Below are 18,177 nucleotides of genomic sequence, written 5' to 3'. Positions count from 1 at the left end.
CCAAATCTAAGTAATTTGCTCCCAACCACTAAAACAGATTACTACTTGCCATCTATGTTGTCTAACCTCCCATCATAACATGTGATGATTCTAGAATGAGTACAGAATATGCTTTCCAGGCAGGTATTGGAAATGTATACTTGGGTTTTTCCTCATTTATCTGTTAAAATTGTCAGGATAAAGTGCCAGGCAAAACAGTTTTCAGAAGGAAAGGAAGTATATGTAAGGTCAGGGATGTCTGGCGTAGATAACACTTTTGCCTGATGATCTGGCAGAATGTGAGGTTGGAAAAGATGGCTAAACTGAGGAGGATCCTTAGAAGCAATTTATTCTACCCCTCTGACTGCAGTGCCATATTCTCTATTTAAATTCTTTTTAATATAAATAAGACAATAGAAAACAGAAACAAAAAACCACCAACACCTTAAGATCAGTATTTCTTTTTTTTTTTTTTAAGATTTTATTTATTTATTTGACAGAAAGACAGTGTGAGCAAAAGTAGAGGGAACAGCAGAGGGAGTGGGAGAAAGAGACTCTCCACTGGGCAGGGAGCCCAATGTGGGGCTCAATCCCAGGACCCTGAGATCACAACCTGAGCGGAAGGCAGCTGCTTAACAAACTGAGCTACCCAGGTGCCCCAAGATCAATATTTCTTCACAATTCAGTAATAGCTTTAAAATTCTCTTCAGTGTATTAGAAAATTCCAGAACCAGCATCTTTATGTAAGTGAGAAAAAGGCAAGTATAAGGCGTCATCTTTTTTAACTATGAGATGTTAGTATACACTTAGCAGGGGACTTATAATGGTCATGTGGGGGTGGAAGGATGAGAATTATTTTTCCCCACATAGGTTCTCTTTAAAGAGGCTTTAAAGGCTTATATCCCTTTAAAGGTAATAACGAAGGGTTTCAGAAAGATGTTTCAGCACAGTTCACTGAGCAGAGTAAAAACATTTGCCCGTGGATATCAAATACATAGGGAAAAAAAGCACCTACAATAACTGATGGCAACCACCAAAGAAAAAAAAATTAAAAACAGGTGTGAGATTTTATTGCTAGCACAACTACGATGACTTTATAAAATGAATTTGGTGTCTCAGGTGTCTGGCCTGAATATCTGAATAATCTTATTTCTTAAGGTGTCTGTCAGTGGATCTGTTCATAATTTGTTTGGTCCATGCTTATGGATGAAACTGTACCCTTTAATGATCAGGAAAAGTGATTTTTTGCTAATCCCAAAGAAGAGGTAATTAGGCATTTCAAGTTCCTCTGGTTCCCATCAGTTTAATAACCACTCCTTTTTGTATCTTGAAACTATAAATATGTATAAATATATGGTATTATATTGTAATTTGTAACATGGTTCTATGTCTTCTTTTTCCTTCTTGCTATAAGACACATACATATTGAATCTCTGTGTTTTTCAGTATAATTCAAATATTTAAAACTTTATTCTGAGCTTCTAGTAATAATACTTTTAATAAGGACACAACTTCTTTATTCTAATAATTACAAATAATAGTCATAACTAACATTTACTGAGTTATTGCTAAGTGCTAGTCTTCTTAAATATTTCATAAGCCTAATCTCACTTAGTTTTCTCAGCAACCTAATGGAATATGTACACTTATTTTTTTTTCTTGAGCTCAGATCAAGTGCAGAAATCTTCGTAATTGCAAACGTCAGTAGTAAAACCTTTCCATCATTGCTCAGAACTGATTAGTCCTTCATATACACACATATCCTCTCCATCCTCACCCCAATCTCATTCATCAAGTCATCAGTTATACACTGTCACCTTCACCTGTGTGCATGCACACACACACACCCACACACCTACAGCCTTTATTGTTCTAAATTACTTCTGCTTCTCAGAACTATGGAGATCATGCATCAGGTAGACTGGAAGGTCTTCTGATGCTCAGATTTGGCTGTCTTCATCATTGATCCTCTTCAGTAAGAGCAGATCTCAGAAGGCACTTATTTTTATTTCACAGATGAGAAGATGATCCGCAGAGCGATATATAATCTAGCAAAGATCAACTAATTTATAAATGGAAAACTTACAAGTCTAGAGCCTCAACATATAAGACAATGCTAGAGAAATTTAGATTGTATGGCTATCTGAATTTTTTTTTTTTTTAAAGATTTTATTTTCTTATTCGACAGAGATAGAGACAGCCAGCGAGAGAGGGAACACAAGCAGGGGGAGTGGGAGAGGAAGAAGCAGGCTCCTAGCAGAGGAGCCTGATGTGGGGCTTGATCCCATAACGCTGGGATCACGCCGTGAGCCGAAGGCAGATGCTTAACCGCTGTGCCACCCAGGCGCCCCATGAATTTTAAACTCTTATTTTAAAATTGTGAGGCTACATTGAATTATAACAGACTCCTGTTGGGAAAGTGGAAATAATTATGGACATTGCTCCTCACAGTTCGTAGCAATGCCTTTTGTGTATCTGGTACTCCAGTGAATGTTTGATGAACAAAAAATAAATCAGTAATAAAATACAGAGGAAAAACTAATGCCATAGTAATTTAGAACAATTATTGCTTTATTATCTTCAAGCATATTCAAAGTATTGAAGTGTGGATATTTGTTGATACTACATAGTATGATTTCAGTGTTTTGCATTGTTGACTCTATGTGAATTATCTGTATCCATTGTTAATTTTTCTGTTGAAAATGTGTAATGTGTTTTGTATCACCTTTATCTGGATTTATCCTAGTTGACTGAGATACTTAGGAAGAGACACAGGATCAAAGCTTTTAGGTGGTAGGAGTTTAGAATGAATTGCTCCAAAGATGTGCCACTTTGGCATGCAGTTTATTTGAACTTAAAACAGTCAAGGCCCCAAAACTCAGGAAGAAACTTTGACTTTTCCCCTAACTGCCTAAAGGAAGTTAGGTAGAGAACCTGCTGCAGAAATAGAGCTATCACCATAGATAACTACATTATAATATGAACCAGAGGTGGTAGACAAGGAGGAATTTAAAATAGCGTCTGTTTGTTAAAATTCCTCTGGATGTCTCACTGTTTCTGTATGGCCCAGCAAACATTTATTCATCAAACATTACTCTTTTTCATCTCTTGTGCATGCCTTTCCTTCCTTTTGAAGTCCCACGCCTCTACCCCCTTATCCTTAGTTCAGGATGGTGTATATACCTTGTTTTACTTTTCTATCCTTGAACCTTTCATATATGGGATTCCTATACACCCAAAATTAAAATTGATTTTCTCAGGGGTGCCTGGGTGGCTCAGTTGGTTAAGCATCTGCTTTCAGCTCAGGTCATGATCCCAGGGTCCTGGGATTGAGCCCCGTGTCAGGCTCCTGGCTCAGCAGGGAGCCTGCTTCTCCCTCTCCCCCTGCTTGTGCTTGCTCGCTGTCTCTCTCAAATAAATAAATAAAATCTTTAAAATAAATAAATAAATAAATAAACAAATAAATAAATAAATGATTTTCTCCTATTTATCTGTCTTATGTCAATTTAACTCTTAGACCAACCAGAAGAGTTTTGAAGGGTAGAGAAACCTTCTCCCCAACAAGCTTATTGAGTAGAAACCAAACAAACATTCATGTGGAAGCAGGATAACTTCTCATGGTGTCAGGTTTCTTTATTCGCTTGCTGTCCAGAAGAACAGCTTTATGAAACTGCTCCTCATACAATTTTTCTTGCTTCAGGAAATCAGATCATGGTCTCAATCTGACAGTGTGTCTTTCACTCAGATTTTGGGCTATCCTTGGCAGTGCTCCCATGTTGTGCAGATAATTGAGAATTGACTAAAATATATACATTTTCCTTTAGGGTAATCAATAGAAATATGGCTGTAAAGAAAAATTAAATTGCTTTCTCCTTGAGGTTTGAAGAAATTGAATTTATAAAACTTTAGTATATAGTATCAAATTCTTTGGGAAAAAATAAGAATACAACACTGATTACATCACTTCACTTCATTTGCTCCTCATTGTCTAAAGTCTAAACAACTTAGCTTGGTATTCAAGTCTTCCAAGCCCTAGCCCCAACATTATTGTCATCCTTAAATCCAACTTCTTACACATATATGTTATTGCAAATCCAAATTGGACTATAATAATTTCCTGGACATTCACTGTTAGCAATTCTTCATCTCTGTAGGCATTCTCTGACCACTCTACCAAAAATATCATCCTTTATTATCTTTTATTTCCTTGCTGTCTTTTTTCTTCTTGACCCTCCCTTCTTTATTTTTTCTATAGCACTGACACTATATTATATATTTGTTTATATCTGTCTTATAACACCTAGAAGACTGCTCAATCAGTATTTGTTGAATGAATGAATAATTTTCTAAACCATCAAGTAGGAGCACCTGTGTGGCTCAGTCGTTAAGTGTCTGCCTTCGGCTCAGGGCGTGATCCCAGGGTTCTGGGATCGAGCCCTGCATGGGGCTCCCTGCTCCGCTGGGAGCCTGCTTCTTCCTCTCCCACTCCCCCTGCTTGTGTTCCCTCTCTCGCTGGCTGTCTCTCTCTCTGTCAAATAAATAAATAAAATCTAAAAAAAAAAAAATAAACCATCAAGTAACTTCAATTCTCCATATTGAAAAAAAAGCTTATTTTTCAGTAGCTTTAGAGTGGTATGGTGGGTCCGTTTGTACTTAGCAGTCTTAGCAGTTTAAGCAAGGTTTTTTGTTTGTTGTTTTATTTTTTTAAATTTTATTCAGAAATTACTGTGTCTTTTAGAGAAACTTACACCAGTTTACCAAATTGACCACCATCAATTCCAAGAAGTTTTATACAGTTTCTTGTACCTAACAAGGATTTTTGGTTACTTACTGCCTTGCTCTCAAATAAAGCCAGATGTGACTTGAATGCGAAGGAAACTCTCTGATCTGGTATTTACTTACAGTGTGTTTTTATTTTGTCCATGGGTGATGGCCTGTGATGACTAAGTAGCATTATGTACCAGTGGGAGGTTGCAGATCTATTGATAATAGCCACCAAGAGACTTTATATCTATTTGGGATGTCAGGGAAGTGTTTCCTTGAAACTGAATTAACCCACTTAGAGATGAACATTATTTTTTCTAAATTAAAAAAGAAAATTAAATCCTACAAAAAGTTAAAAGAATAGTATAATGGGTACACATATATCTTTTCCTTAGAAGTTCTAATTTTTATCATTTTGTCACATTTGCTCTAAAATTTCTACCAATATATATATTTTAAATTAATACATTTTTTGCTGAGATATTTGAAATTAGCTTGCAAACATAATGACATTTTGCTCTAAATACTTCAACATGTATTTCATAAGAACAAGGACTTCTTTTTTTAATGAGCACAATATGACTTTCATATCTAGAAAAGTGCATATTAACACAATTATAATATCAAATATACAGTTTCATTCAAATTTCTCCATTTGTCCCAGCCACGTATATTCCTTTTAATTGTGTGAATGTGGCTTTTATTATTTGTTTGTTTGTTTGCGTCTAATCAAGGATCTCAATTTGCATTTAGTTGTCATGTCTCCTTAGTCTCCCTTAATCTATAGCCATTCCTTTGCCTCCTCTTTTCTTTTCCCTGTTTTTATTTTGCTTTGTGTTTTTCTTCTACAAACTTGACAAGTTTGTCAAATCCAGGGCAATTGTTTTGTGAAATATTCTACAGTCTGAACTTGTTTTCTCACAACTAGTTTCAGGTTAATTTTTTTTTTTTTTTTTTTTTTTTTTTTTTTTTTGCCCATAGCCATACGTGGTATTGCATACTTTCCATTGCATCATATCAGAAGATACATAATGCTAATTGGATCCATTACTGGTGATGCTAACTTTGGTCCCTTGGTTAAGACACTTTCACTATTGTAAAAATGCCTTTTTTCCCCTTTGTAATCAATACATAATATGTTAGGTAAAAATTTGAAAATGTGAGGATCCTTTCATCCTATGGTTTTTAGCATCATTTGGTGAATCTTATATAAATCAGCTCTGACACTGTTGTTTGCAAATTGATGATTTTCTTATTTTATCATTCCTTCAAAATAGCTAGCATTCTTTTGTTACAGAGGTTTTTTTTCTCTCTCCCTCCCCCATACATTAAAAAAATTTTTAAAAAAATTTTAAGTAGCCTCTGTGCAGGGCTCGAATGTAGGGCTTGAACTCATGACCCCAAGATCAAGACCTGAGCTGAGATCAAGAGTTGGAAGCTTAACAAACTGAGCCACCCAGGCACTACCTGACTCTTTTTTTAAAATGCAATGTTATAATTTATTTCCTTTAAAAAAAAAAACATTCCAGTTGTCCCAGATTTGGCCAGTTGGATCTTTGAAGCTATTCCCTATGGTTTTTTGTTATGTCCCCATTAATCACTGAGTATTTTTTTGCTTCCTGATACTATAAGAACATTTAGCTTCACCAGTGATTTTCCTTGCCTCAGCCATTTCTCCAAGGAACTCTGGTTCCGTTATGTGGAGAATGGTATTTAGAAACCAAGATCTTGGCACTGGATGAACACAATGATGTGAGGGTGGGCATGAGCAATTTTCACCTCTATTATATACAGTTCAGTTCCATTCTTCTTTCTCTTGTTCCCACTTGTTTAATTTTGGATTTCATACAATAATAGCATTTTCTTCTCTTGTATTTTCTTCAGCTAAGTATTTAACTTAAAATGCTGCTACCTAAAAGTCTCCATGATTCCTGAGGATTGGCAGAGTATGAGATTCTTTCTTTCTTCATCTGACAGCGTGAAAACTCTCAAATTCCGCACTCATTCAAGTCTTTCTCAGTCACCTCTGTTTGTCTTTCATCTGATTTTTTCCAGATGTTCTATAGTTCCCAAAATAAATAGGGATATTCAGTGAACCACAATATCTGAAAGATAAAGCAAGTGCTTACCTGTTTGCTTTGCCATCTGCTCTGTTTTGAATTGGATAAGTACATATTCAATCCCCCCAAACAGCATGCATGTCTTAAATTCCCACAGTGACTGGCTTCAGTTCCATCTGGTTGATTCTTGTTATTTCATTACAACTGTTCAGATTTATAAACCCAGCAATTAAAACAACTTAGACATGTTAATACCTATGTTGCTCTTAACTACCATGACTCAAAAAAAGTGCGATAGGTTTTACAAGACATTGTTTCATTGAAGGGACTATTATTATTTTAATGAAACATGTTATACATGCATATTATTTTAAAAGGTTTCTTTCTTTTTGGATTTGTCAGGCCTTCATTTACAAATAGAAGATTAACTATACTTTAATTGTTCCAAATGTGATGATGGTGAAAAGCAAAATACAAATTCCAGCCTTTTCCCTCCTCTATCAATGTTTCTATGCAAAGATTAAGAGTGTCTGTGACTAGTTCTAGAGTGATAATTTCAGTTGGCTCAGGTCCATTAGCTGCAGGGAAAAACACCTGGCAAGGAGGTTCATAGCAGCCCATTCTTGTTAACCTTTCAGCCTTCACAATAACTATCAGCAGGCACCAAGTAAGGGCCTCTAATAAACTGGCATTGAAGCTGCTGACAGCTGATAACTTTTTATGGGTTTCCAGAACTAAGTGAAAGAAAATGTTCTGATTAATTAGAATCAAAGAATTTTTAAATTCCTTAATCCCAGAATTAGATAATTTTTAGACATGTAAAATGGAATAAAGATCAATGTGTCCTCTCATAAAACATTTTCCTATAAATGGATTTTCAAAGTATACTATTTTTGCTACTTTAATCCAGTTTAATTTTCAGCTACTGTGCTCTTTTATTTTAGTGAAAGGGAAAACAGCTAAGAGATGGGAAACAGTACCAACTTTAGAGGTAGTTTTAACTAGATTCTTCTTACCTGTAGTCTACTTTTTGCTAGTTAATTATGGAAACTCTTTATAATACCCAATAACTGTGGGAGATTAGGCCTCCGTCCTGCAGGGCCAACACTAAAGAAGAGTATTTAAAAGTTTCACTGACACCCTTCTCTTTAATCAGAGGGTAAGAAGAAAGTTTATGTATGGTGAGCCCCTGCATTCTGTCTCTCTACTCTTGCTTGAAAAATGGGGAGCCAAAGACAGATCCAAGATCTCAGAGCAAGATCCATTTCCTCTTTCTTAGTACTCAAACAAGTCCCATTATCCAGAACTCCACCTTGTTCCCAGAATAACATGGAAACAAAAGTCAGCCTTGGGTAACATTTCTAAGATGAGAAAACCTGGACCAGCCTCACAGAATTTCTCACAACTCAGTTTGAGGGGAAGCATTTGGTGGCTTCCTGTGCTTTTTGGGGACTGCATAAGTAATAGAAAGAGACCCAGACCTGGAGAATTGCTAAGGGAGGGAGCATGAGAAAAATGCGGAGGCAACCTGCCTTCATTAGTCTGAGGATTGGATGGGAACATGCTCATCTCAGAGAGTGTAGACAGGAAGAGTTCCTGAGTAAGGACCGATACCATCCCCTCATTCCTTGATACCAAGGCATTACATAAGAATACTAGATTTATGGCAAAACCCCTGGAATAAAGGAAATGGTTTGACTTGATTAATATTTTATGTTCATCACCTGATCAAATAGAGACCCAAAATACAAAATTAAGTTAAAGTATTGAAAAATAAGCAAATTTACAGTTCTTGTCCACCTGAGTTTTGTGGATTAAGATTCATACTGATTACATTTAATATTTATGTTATTTGTGTGCCAGCTTTAATAAATTCTATTAGAACGTGTGTTCCCAAATAATAGTGGTATATCTTTTTCCTTTCTGACTTCCAGACATCTTAAAAATAGTAGTTACTTAGTATTTGTTCAGTAGTATTGAATGGCTTAATCCAAAACATCCTAGTAGCAAATTTTCTTGGTTAACCAACTTTTTCATCCACTATTTTCAAGGCTGGTGTTCGGATATGTTTATTAATTCAGTGGGTCTTCAGATATAATCAGCTACAGTTCAACATCACTAATCCAAAGACTGCATGAAAGAGAATCAAACCAGAATATCCTAACAACTTGGGCACATAGATCTCCAGGCTCAATATCTGATATATCTCTACTTTTGAAGAACTGTCTTCACTTACTTTCCAACATACTTGACTCATCTAGCCTTCTTTCTACCTTTTTGTCCATTCCTGCTCAATTTCTTTTGCTGCTTTCTCTTCTCTTAATCTTATGCAGTCTCCAGGCTATAAATTCCACCTGTGTGCTGATGACTCATATATTTATATATCTGGTTCATGTTTCTTTCCTTAGCTTCCAAGTGCCTCCTTAACTTTTGCATCTAGATGTCTAATAGGATCCTAAAACATATCCTTTCTAAAACTGAGCTCCTGATATATTCCCCCAAGCCAACTCCTCTAGCATTTTGCTGCTGTCTCAGTAAGTGACGATTTTCTAGTCCCAGCTTCTCAAACCAAAATGCATGGTGACGTGCCTGACTACTTCTTTTCTCTTGAACCTCATATCCAAGTCCACAGGGAAATCTATCTGGTTCTACCTTTAAATATACCTGGAATCTGATTGTTCTTATCATATCTACGGCTATCATATAAGTCCAAGACACCATCGTCCCTTAGCCTGGATTATTTTAACAGCTTCCCAGCTGGCCTCTCTTGTCCAATCTTGTACTCCTATAGACGATTTATCAACACAGTGGCCAGAGTGATCTTATTAAATTATCATCAGATTAGGTCACTCCTCTGCACCAAATTTTTCCATTGCTTTCTCAATCAGTAAAATGCAAAAGCCTCACTGTAACGCTTTCCATGTGATCTGGCTCCACATGGCCTCTCAACCTTCAGTTTTTCCTCTTAGGATTTCAGCAACTCTGGCTTCCTTGTCCTTTCTCATGCATATCAGACATACTTTTGAGAAGGCTTCTGCACTGAATACACTCACAGTTTGGAATATTCTTCCCTATTACATTGACATGGTTAGCTACCTCACTTCCTTCATATTTTTATTCAAAAATCATCTTTTAATAAGACATTTCTGGCCACTTGTTCTAAAATTTTAATGCTTAGCTTCACATTTCATAGGCTTTCTCTGCTTTATAATTCCTTCTTAGAACACATCATTTATTCACATATCTTTTACTTATTTATCTTGTTTATTGTCTGTCTCCTGCTTGACAGTGTTTTGTTCACTACATGATACCTGGCCCTACAATAGTGCTTGGCATATAGCAAGTACTCAATAAATATTTGTTGAATAATTATTTAGTAAATAATGAGTATTTACTAAACCATCACCAGAATCTTTTTTACTTATATTAATTTATGGCCACATTAAAAAAAAATCCTATTTCACTAACAAAATTTTTCAACATGGGTTTTATTCTATTCATCACAAAACCCAGTATTAAAAATACTTCTGTAACACAAGTTTGTATATGATAAAGTATTACTTTTCTCCTAGTAAATATACTCTCTGAGCACAATGCTATCTGGAAAAAGCTCTGTTAGTAATTAACATGAAGGTTATTTTGCCTCATTATAAATTGGTTCTTTATCCTAGAATGGTTTCTGGACCAAATCATAAAATAAGCATTTTGCTTTTGAATGAAGGCTGTGTCTTTGTAGACAATCTTCTGTTTGCTTTTTTTTTTTTTTTTTTTTGACTTATCTTGTTCTCTTTTGCTAGAATTTTTAACCTCTTCATTTCTATCCATGGAAACCTACATATTAAGTGTGAAATATTTTTAATACTTCCTAAATGAATTTCCTTATTAATAAACTGATTTTTTCTCTGGAGGCTGCCCACTATCAGGGAAGGAGAGATGGATAATACTCTCTCTGAAAGAAGGAGAATATGATGTTGGAGACAAAAGTAATGGAATTTTAATCTACCTCCCAATGCTTCAAAGCCACACACAGAATGGGGAGGAAGCTTAGTGCATGCGTAAATAGGAAAACTAAGGGCAGACAGGCTGTAGCCTTGCTCAGCATTTGGTAATTCTTGAGGAAGCTAATGTTCCAGGGCTGCTCTGGCCAATGTGCAGCAGCTCAGCACAGTCAAAAGAGTGGGTGGTTCAGTTTGGTGGAGAGAGGATATCATTGACATGTGCCTGCTTCTTTTAGTTTCAGAATGTATGGACACTGGTTTAGAGACTACAAAAGAACCTAGTATGGTGAGAACAACCTGGGGCCAAGGAAAAGACAGATGTCGCACCAGCTTGGAGGGGTCTGCAGAATCAGGAACATAGGGGAAGCAGTGTCAGCTTGGAGGGTTAAGAGGTTCAACCAAGCTGAGAAATTTAAGATCACAAGGGTTCAGCCATCTAACAAATAGGCAAACTCAGCTAACACACCCAGAGATTAGTTTCAGGCTAGGAACCGCCCTGTCCCAGTGCCCAAGGTCACTTAAAGTGTCCCCACTCATGTACAACACACCTGGGGTCAGCAAATTTTAGCCCACGGGCCAGTATAGCTTGCTGCCTGTTTTTGTATGTCCTATAGGCTGAGAAGGGTTTTTACATTTTTAAGTGGTTGAAAGAAGCACAAAATATTTTATAGCAGCCCTTGAATGATATATGAAGATAAAATTTCATATAAAGCATTAATAAATAAAGCTTTATTGGAACACAGCCATACTCATTCATTTACATCTTGACTATGGTTACTTTCCTCCTGATGGAGTTGAATAGTTGCAGTAGTGACTATACGGGCAATAAAGCCTCAAATATACTATCTGGCCATTTACAGATCAAGTTTGCCCACTCTTGCAATATACCATCTTGGAAGGTAGCCTAAGGAGAAAGAATCTGAAGAACTGAGTTATAACCTGAAAGGGATTGAATTAATCCCCAAGAGACCATTGAATTATTGAATTCATTACATTTAATTGAGACAAAAATTAGGATTAGCAAGAAATTCTGAGTAATGCCAATTCTTCCACATATTCCTAAATGGTTCAACGGGACATCTTTAGTCATGATATATCTCAGACAGAGGGTGTTCTCCAGGCCCTTAACAGACTCAGTGCAGATTTATCCACACCTCATGCAATGGTACTCTACAGCATGTATCCAACATACAAATATTTTATTAGAACCCAACCTTATGAAATCTTTGGACAAAACTGTGAAATTGTTTTGTTTTCTATTCTCTCTCTTCTCACTTCCAAATCTGTTGGCAGCCCTATTTTCATGCTCACGGAGGTACCAACTTCATTCAGGCTGTATTGTTGATGTCATGTGTTATTCCTGGCTCTCGTCTCCTACTCTTCGCAAGACAGTGGAAGCATCTTGTTTGTTTTTAAAAATTCACATTACTCTGATTTTAAAGGAGAAGAAATTGAAGTGGATAAGAATTGATGTTGATTAAAGACACACCTGGATCTATAAGCCACGTGGAAAGGAATATGGAAATAATCACCAGTCCTTAAGCTGAATCTTGAACTTAAACATTACTATTGATTAGGGGTTATCATTTCTCTTATTAGTTACATTACAGTGATATCATTAATAAATGTTCCCTATTATGTATTTTCAGTGTTAAGTAGAGTCTTTTTATTTTACTTAATCCTTAAAAACAGTTCTCAAGTCTGTGTATCTTCAAAGCCTATACTTTTAAATTGAGAATAAGTTAAAACTCCTAACCACTACTTAACCCTACTTTGTACATTTGAAATACATTTTTTTTTGGCAAATGACTTAGTTTTCTTTCTCTCTCTCTTTTTTAAAAATAATTGTTGAGTGTTCTATACATAGGTCCTCAAAGGCTTCAACAGGCTACTCTCTTTTTCTCTAACCCTCAAGGTTAAATAGCCCAGTTTAGCTATGCCAGCATTCTTCTTGGTAGAGGAGATAGCAACTCAGTGTGCGGAGTTAACCTTGAAGTTATTTGATGTTAAATCAGTTTTACTTAGGGATTTTTTTCCACCCCTCCCCCAAGGTCCCTTTTATTCTGTCATACAATTTGCTGTCAAACTAAATGATGCATTTAAATAAAATGACCAAAGATAATGACTGTGATGAGGGAGAGACCAGAACAATTGCCAGTGTAATGTCATTGTGATCTGAACGACCCTGTTATGTTGGAGTCATGATGCAAGTGGTGTCAAGTGATGGTAACTGGCCACTTTTTCCCAGCCAAATTATGGAAGTTTCTGGTGGGCCAGCTTTTAAAGAAAAGTTGCCCAAGGGGTAAAGTGTTTGTTATAAGACAGGCTCAGGAATGGTCACAATACTAATTATAAGTAGAATGTAAGAACAATGTACTCAAGTTGATCATCAGACTGAATGACATTCAAATCTGTTTCTTACTGGAATTTATATAGCATGGTAAAATAATGAGGAAGAACAGTTGTGGTTACCAAATTGGCTTGGCTATCCTGTGCATAGGTAATTGACAAGATGTTTTTCAAAGACAATTGGGTTTATGAACTTAGAAGTTGGATTTTTTAGGTGGAAAAAAGCAATTGCAGAGCTTTCAGACTACATGAGTCTAATCAAATAATATCTTTTCTTCCCTTCTTCTTCCTCTATTCCTCCCTTCCTTATTTCCTTCCTTCTCCCTCCCTCCCTTCCTCCCTGTCTTACTCCCTTCCTTCTTTCCTTCCTTCCTTCCTTCCTTCCTTCCTTCCTTCCTTCCTTCCTTCCTTCCTTCCTTCTTCCCCACACCCCCCCCCCTTTACTAAGTTGAGCGTATTTTAGAGGCTATTATTATTTGGCTAACTTGGATAAAGGGAGATCTTATAATTTTACTTTTACCTTCCAGGTTTTAATCATATGAATTTAGCACCTATGTATACTGGATTTCAATTAATTAATCTCCAAAAGAAATGGTCTACACTTTACAACTGCTTTTTGTCACTTTTTTCATGCATCATTGACCAGATTTTTTTGCTTTATTTTTTTTAAAGATTTTATTTATTTATTTGACAGAGAGAGAGTGCGTGTGCACAAGCAGGGGGGGAGCAACAGGCAGGGGGAGAGGGAGAAGCAGGCTCCCCACGGAGCAGGGAGCCCAACGGGGCTGGATCCCAGGACCCTGGGATCATGACCTGAGCCAAAGGCAGACGCTTAACTGACTGAGCCATGCAGATGCCTAATTTTTTTGCTTTATAAACCACTAGAAAAACACCAGAAAGTTTGTTTTCTTAAAAATTTTTTCAATGATACTCTACATTTTCTTATTTCTAAGCAGAAAGTTCATAATCCTCCTAATTTCTTTTTCTCCCATTTAATGTGCAACCTGATCTTAATGCATGAATATGGAGTCTATTGAGGTTAGAGTTTGATTGTGTGATTCTTATACGGCCTTGAATTTTTTCCCCTTAATAACAAGAATAATATTTTTGTTTTATAATCAGAAGCCAAATTTAATGTACACTATTAGAAATTTTTATTTTATTTATCTGAAATATTAATCCTACATTCTATACGGAAGAAAAAAGATAGTTTTCCCTCTACTCTTCTAAGTTCTCAGCTGGGACCCCTATAACAAAAGACAGATTGACAAGAGGAAGAAAAACTCAGAAGTGTATTAGTGTTGCAGGATTTCTTTTCCTTTGGTGCCCATGGTTCTTGGTCACGCTGCTTTGAAGAATGAAGAGGTAGACCAGACCAAGAGTGGTGGGCAGCAAAGCAACGTTTATTAGGTGATAGTACAGAGCTCCCAAAGAGGGAGGGGACCCAAGAAGGTTGCCACCGGAGTTTCTAAGTCTAGTGGTGGTTTTTATGGGGTCTTTGTGCAGGTTGTTTTAATCTGATTAACCCTCCGTGCGCTTTTTGTCCTGATCAGGTTGTGTCCATGCTCATCTACCTGTCAGGTAGTTTTTCTTGTGGGAAAGGGTGGAGGTCTTCTTCCGGGTGGTATAAAATCTTTTTAAGGGTGGTTTCCTCTTAGGCTGGGGCCCCTTCTCCCTTCCCGTCTGCCTTTCTTTGGAGTATCCTTCACTATTAGTATATATACCTCATGTGTATGTGGGAGATACCCAGGGAAAATGACAAACTCTTAGATGTGCCTTTGAATTTAGGCTTAAATGCCATCTTCAGCTAAAGACAAAGGGAGAAGTGTGTGAGGAAGCCAGTTGTAGGGAGGTAACCAGGAAAAGTATGGTAAATAAGGGTAAGGTCTGTTATTCAGATTTAAGTTGTTTCCTTCTCCATCAATAGGAGTTTCTAGTGAGTCATCCTTTTCTTTTTGGTATATCCTTACATGTGGGGACTTTCTTTATAAATGTAAATTTCCCTTTCAAAAGGGTAGCTTCTGTTGTCTTTTCAGAGCTTCTCTTGTGTCTGCTGTTTCTCAAAATAATCAGTTCAAAATAATCCTTATGTCAAAGAGGTGTATTTTGGGGTGGCATATTTTCACACCCTTCACTCCCTTTTAGTTTTGATATTTATAACTTATTTTTACGATTAAAGGAAAATAGTTTTGAAGTATTTTCAACAGAAGTTCAAAGCAGTTTATAAGAAAAAGTTTCTATATAGGATATTTGAAAAGGTGGATTTAAATATTAAATAGTAACTAGTGAATTGCAACTAAATATAAAAACAAAACAAAAACAAACAAGAAAACATTCAACTCTTCCTCTATTTGGTGACTTCTTGCATTTGAGGTATTTCAAGTCTTACTTAAAGTACTAAAGTAAAATTCAGCATGACTCTTCCTCCTAATTTTGGTACCACTGATTGTCTCCACTTTCTGAAATGTTCTCACTTCTTCCTTACAGCATACTATTCTTGATTTTCTTCCTGTCTCTAAGTTCTTCCATGTCTTCATTTCCCCATTCAGTGAGTACTTTTCTAAGTGTGTTTCTTTGTTCATCTGTATGTATAATAATCAATAATAGGATTCCTTCTAAAAATGCAGCTCCCCCCTGCCCCCCGCCATTCTGGCCTTCTAAAGAGAAATCTCCTAGTGGTGGAGCCTGAGAATCTGCCTTATAGTTTCTCTGTGTGCCTTAAGCACAGTAAAGTTTGAGATTTGCTACCTTAAATGATGGGCTATTTCAGAATTTTCCCACAATTTGCCTCAGTCACACCAGAATTCTCTCTACTGTCCAAAAATGCACTTAACCTCTTCTGGCCTCCATTCCAATCTCACTCCTGAGGCTCAGACTTCTCTCTCTCATTGGATGGCTCACAAAAGTGTCAAACTCCCCTTGAACTTGGTCGTCCTTCTGTTTTTCCTTCTTTGGTAATTGGCATTACTTATATCTGGACAGCTGCCAGAGCCAGAAACTGGGAGGTAACTCCAATTTCTGTCCTTTCCCCTAGATTCATTCACTAATAGTCTCCTATTTATTTTGCCTTCTGAATCTTTGTATGTTTTACCCAATTATCTCTAGTACCACTTTCACTACCTTTATTGGCCCCTGTTATCTCTCATCAAAAGTATTACAACAGTAATTTTTTGGGTCCTGGGTGACTCAGTTGGTGAAGTGTCTGCCTTCAGCTCAGGTCATATCCCTGGGTCCTGGATCAAGCCTTGCATCAGGCTCCCTGCTCAGCGAGGAGCCTGCTTCTCTCTCTCCTTCTGCTGCTCCCCCTGCTTGTTCTCGCTCTCTCCCTCTCTCTTTCTCTCTAATAAATAAAATCTTAAAAAAGAAAAACAGTAATTTTTTATGTTTCCCCTAGTCCCTAATAAAGTCCCATGCATTCACCTTCTAAGATTTAATTCTAATCGTGTCCCTTCTCTGATTAAAAGCTTTCAATAGTCCCCATTTGTTTTCAGTGTAAAATATCACCTCCTTAGTGTGGCTTACAATGCCCTTCATGATTTGATCATTGTTTGTCTCTCCAGTTTATTTCTTAGCACTCCCATCCTCATGCTTTATAAATTTGGTCATACTAAATTTCTTACAGTTTCTTCAAGATTCCATGCTATTTCTTGTCTCTGGGCATTTATAGAGTACTCTTTCATCCTGGAGACCTGTTCCCCACCTGGTTTATTCTGATAGTTTCTGATGTTGGAAAGATGTTAGGGTTTGAAGCCAATGGCCAAAAAAGAATTCTTGAGACATCTTTGGTGCAAAAAGGTGGTTTTATTAAAGCATGGGGACAGGACCCTTAGGCAGAAAGAGCTGCATTGGGGTCACAAGGAGTGGCCAATTATATACTTTCAAGTTGGGAGGAGGCTAGGGATAGTGTAAATCTCTAAGGAATTTTGGCAGCAAGGTATCCAGGACCTGGAGGGGGCTAGCAATTATTGGGTAAAGGTCATTTATTACCATCTAATAAAACCTTAGTCATGAGACCCTTCAGATGTATATCGGTGCATCATATGCTTGGGGGATGATTGCCAACATGTATCTTGGGGAGTAGCGATAAAGGAAGTTTCCAAAGGAATTTTTATATGTTTAAGTAGGCTTACGGGATCCTAGGGTTCAGCTAAGAATGCATTTTGCCCTTAGCAAAGTATTAACATTGAGGCAGCTGAGCTCCTAGAGGATTGTCACTGCCTGTTTTAAGGACTTGTGAATGGGCTGTGAGTAGTAAGGAAATTTTCTTTTGCCTTTGTTTCTCACATCAGTTTCTACTTAATATTTAGGTCTCAGTTCTTCTGGAATGCCTTTCTCCCCACCTTTTGGCTTTGGGCACAGCGTCACAACAGTGACCCAAACAAGAAGAAAGAAGGAGTTGCACTAGCCAACACTATTCTAACATTTTATTTCACTCATTCTCTTTTACAGAATTGAGTCAAATTGTCACCTATAGCTGCAAAGGAGGCTAGGTATAAAAGTATCTTCCAAAGGGAATGAGATACTAAGATAGTTCAGACATCATGATTCACCACTCAGATTAGACAAATAGCTGTTAGGAACAAAGTTAGAATACTGTTATCAAGAAAGAAGGGAAAATGCTTAAGAGGAGGAAATCAGTTATGTTTATCAGGCTTTCCCTTAAAGATTGACACCCCAGGGAAATGCTCCACTGGCCTCCTCCTTAATCCAGCCCTAGTTATCTCTACCCTCCCCCCAGAACCTCAGTGCTGTTTCCACTGTAAGAAGCAGACACCTGCAGAGCTCTCCCAGTCAAGGTTAATGTCTAGGCATCTTGTGTTTGCTGCTGCTTAAGGGAGCCTTTTGCTACTTTGCATGCTACTTGTTTCCAGAGCTGAAGAAACACTGCTTAAAAGGATTAATTTGGCTGGTGCTCCAGAGAATTTGGAAGGTAAACAACTGTTTCTTTTTTGTCAATATGGCAATTAAGAACGAAGAGATTAAAGAAGAAAAGTAAATGCAGCTTTTATTTCTACAGTAGACTGATA

The 18,177-nt window shown here is 37.0% G+C and overlaps 1 protein-coding gene and 2 non-coding genes across 5 annotated transcripts in view; 1 reads left to right on the top strand and 2 right to left on the bottom strand.

The window, feature by feature from the left end:
* The window catches only part of NSUN3 (NOP2/Sun RNA methyltransferase 3), a 301,891-nt gene that overhangs the window by 246,693 nt on the left and 37,021 nt on the right, over positions 1-18,177 (top strand). The gene's annotated exons all lie outside the window — the stretch shown is intronic.
* Positions 1,640-1,709, bottom strand: LOC123784473 (small nucleolar RNA U2-30). The gene has a single exon (XR_006777464.1). It is a non-coding gene; the product is annotated as a small nucleolar RNA U2-30 (small nucleolar RNA).
* On the bottom strand, positions 1,868-1,947 carry LOC123784474 (small nucleolar RNA U2-19). Its single transcript, XR_006777465.1, has one exon. It is a non-coding gene; the product is annotated as a small nucleolar RNA U2-19 (small nucleolar RNA).

The sequence above is a fragment of the Ursus americanus genome, chromosome 4 (genome assembly GCF_024610735.1).
Source record: "Ursus americanus isolate L20-20 chromosome 4, mUrsAme1.1.p, whole genome shotgun sequence".
Classification (NCBI taxonomy): domain Eukaryota; kingdom Metazoa; phylum Chordata; class Mammalia; order Carnivora; family Ursidae; genus Ursus; species Ursus americanus.
The sequence above is the reverse complement of the archived record's forward strand: the minus strand, read 5'-3'. Positions and strand labels throughout refer to the sequence as shown.